The sequence below is a fragment of the Dipodomys spectabilis genome, unplaced genomic scaffold, assembly GCF_019054845.1.
Source record: "Dipodomys spectabilis isolate Male_0828 unplaced genomic scaffold, ASM1905484v1 ptg000301l, whole genome shotgun sequence".
Lineage (NCBI taxonomy): Eukaryota > Metazoa > Chordata > Mammalia > Rodentia > Heteromyidae > Dipodomys > Dipodomys spectabilis.
Window position 1 is genome coordinate 6,547,591 of NW_024870978.1, and position 3,207 is coordinate 6,550,797.

At 32.0% G+C, this 3,207-nt stretch overlaps 1 pseudogene; it reads left to right on the forward strand.

The window, feature by feature from the left end:
- Positions 1–2,325: 2,325 nt before the first annotated feature.
- LOC122127518 lies at positions 2,326–2,425 on the forward strand (annotated as a pseudogene).
- The last annotated feature ends 782 nt before the right edge of the window (positions 2,426–3,207 follow it).

Consider the following 3,207-nt stretch of genomic DNA (forward strand, 5'->3'; position numbering starts at 1 on the left):
ACCTGTTTCGCATTAGTGATGGGTAAATAAATCAACTCTTTTGTAACTTGCACCCTAATCTTGAAAAGTTTGTAATGTCACTAATTATCATTGACTTGTCAACTGTTATTTTGGTGAATGTGATTTTAAAAGATTATTTGAAAAGGAATCTGTTTTCAGGAGATAAAATATAGGTTATCATTTGTTAGTGAATGATAACATTTTTATACTACAGAACCAAGTTTTACTGAATTACCAGTATTTTGAAGCATTAACGATTTTCTCAATTAATGTTTTTGTGTATTATATTTGACCTGTAAGTCAAGTTTTCCTAGCCTTGGTAGACCAATTATGGATCTATCGTTCTAGGAACTATTTTTTTGGCCTACTTATGCTGGACTGAAATCTTTCAGTAATTATTAGGAGAGGGGTATTAAAAATAATTTGTGACATTTGTTATCTTGTTCACTCATATGTGCTGGTCATTTGTAAATTAAAAGTTTTATTACTGTACTTTTTTTCAAATTTTGTGATCTCATCTTTCATTTTAAGTTGCCTTGCATTTCACATTTGCTTACTGCTAATTCCAGTGTCGTAAGGATTGAGATGGATTTTCAATTACTTTCTGTTGGCATGTTGCATGGGCCTAGGTGAGAAGTCTTGCCCTTGTTACTTGATGATGGGGATAATTGAAACCTGGGATCCTAGGACCCATGTGTCCTGCAGAAGAATAATAAGTTTTAGACATCATATCAGCAAAATTTGGGTATAATCAGTAGGAATGCTTCAGAAATGTGTAGAAAAACATTTTGGAACCAGTTTATTATTTTAATAATAATAATTATTATTATTAAAATAATAAACAGAGCAGGAGTGTAAATTCTCTTATAGATTAGAGGAAAACAATTTTTTTTTAACAATGTGAATTCTGAAGACCAAGAACACTTACAATGTTTATACCGAAGACATTGCATTGATACTTTTCATATGCTAATATATATTCTTTTTTTTTTTTGGTCGGCCGTGGGGCTTGAACTCTGGGCCTGGACGCTGTCCCTCAGCTAGTCAGCTCAAGGCGAGCGCTCTACCACTTGAGCTACAGTGCCACTTCTGGTTTTCTAGTGGTTTATTGGACATAGGAGTCTCACGGTCTCTCCTGCCCGGGCTGGCTTTGAACCGCGATCCTCAGATCTCAGCATCCTGAGTAGCTAGTATTATAGGCGTGAGCCACCAGAGCCCGGCCATATACTAATATATATTCTAAACACAATTATTTATATTCCAATCTATTTATTGTAATATATATCTATTTGTCAAATTATCAATTAATTCTAGTAAGCTTCACTGTGTGAAATAAAATATCAGCACATATAAATATAAAATATATAACTATATATAATATAAGAAAAAGGCACATGTTTTGCAATGTTCGGTTGTGGTTAGGGTATCAAAGGCAACTGTGTTTTAAAGTATTATTCCATTATTTCTACGTCAGTGTTTGGTAGAGTTGGACCTAAAGCTTTACCATTTGTAGATTTACAGCCTAGAGGCAAGATGAAACACTGTGATTAAACCATTACCAATTTAAGGCCTAATATCAAGGAGAAACATATAGACTTCTCTTGTACCTATGAAAATATTTGGTGAAAGAAAGGCAGTAGTGTAAATTCCTGCCTGGTTGGATGGTAGCCTGGCCAGGACATTAGGTAATCATGCATATGAATTTATTTTCACCTTCTTGGCTTTAGCTACTTATAAAATGTTAGGTATAACAAACAATTATATTTTGATAAAATACCTTCTAGTCTAAACGATTCTGTCTTAACTGTTCATTTCTCTATAATCCCTCTTAACTAAGATTAGTTTTGTTCCAAAAAGGTAATCTATGCTGTCAGGGTAAGATATTCTGGTTGGTCTGTTGCTACATGGAAGAAGAGTGAAGGGTCAGGTAGACATTTGTGCCAGTAAGACCTCATTTAGGAAATTTTAAGCTGCAGAAGTTTAGAAGTAGCTCTTAAGCAAGGCTTATTTTGAATCCATTAGCTCCACAAAGCTAACTCAGTTGATAAATAAGTACTTGAAAAGCCATCACCTTTGGATCTAGCTATAAAGGCTTCAAAGTATGATCAAATTTAATTGAAAAAGACTTAAAATAGTCATTGACAAAAAAAATTGCAAATGTGAGCAATCGACCAGTGTAAGTTTTCCAATATACACAGAATTTTAGAGAATTAAGATCAATAGCATTTTGGGAACAATAAGTTTTCCTGGTTACAAACAGTCAACGAAGGATATATGCCTTTATAAAGACTGCATCATTAACTATGTAAATTTACAGGATATGACATGCTTCAGCAGCACGTTTACCCAAATTACAACAATACAGAGATTAACATGGCACTTGTACAAGGATGATATGAAAATTTGTGAAGTATGCCATATTTTTCATTCTTCAGATGCAAGAAATGAAAAAGTTATTAAAAATGATTACAAAAATAAAAATGTAACAATACATGTAATTAATTGAACTAAAAATTAGTTTGACATCAGTGTATTAAATCCTCACCTTAGAAAGGCCTTTACATAGCATAATCTTTACAAAACGTTTGAAATTAGATAACATCGTCATTTTATTCCAAAGAAATAACATACTATAAGGACCTAGGAAAAAAAGGAATGTTAAACTGTTTCTATATGGAATGCTATCTGAAATAACACACTTAAAAATGAACCTATATATTATAAAACAATGTAGAATTCAAACTATTATATCCAGGAGAGAATGAAATAGATTATGGATATCATACAAACAAAATACAGATTAGATTAAAATATACTTTTTTCAGACAAAAACCAGAAATATCTTTAGTTTCTGTACTACACATTTCAACAGATAAGTTAAAATGATTTCTGATTTAAAAACCACAAACTCTGCAGAAATCATTATAGATGTATACAAACAAATCTTGAATACATTTTGACATCAAAGTCAGGCAATTCACTTGAAGAATACCATGGAGTCCATGAATTTTTAAATAAGATATTGCTGCTGTTTGTATGGTGAAAATATTTTGTACGGACACAAGGATGGATTGGCATTTTTGAAATTTAAGAAACTTAACCAAACCATTATGACTTAGGAGAACAATTTTTACAGCTTTCCACAACTCCAAAAACGTAGTGATACATATTTATCCTTTTGGCAATATCAAATTCAGTTTCTTCAAA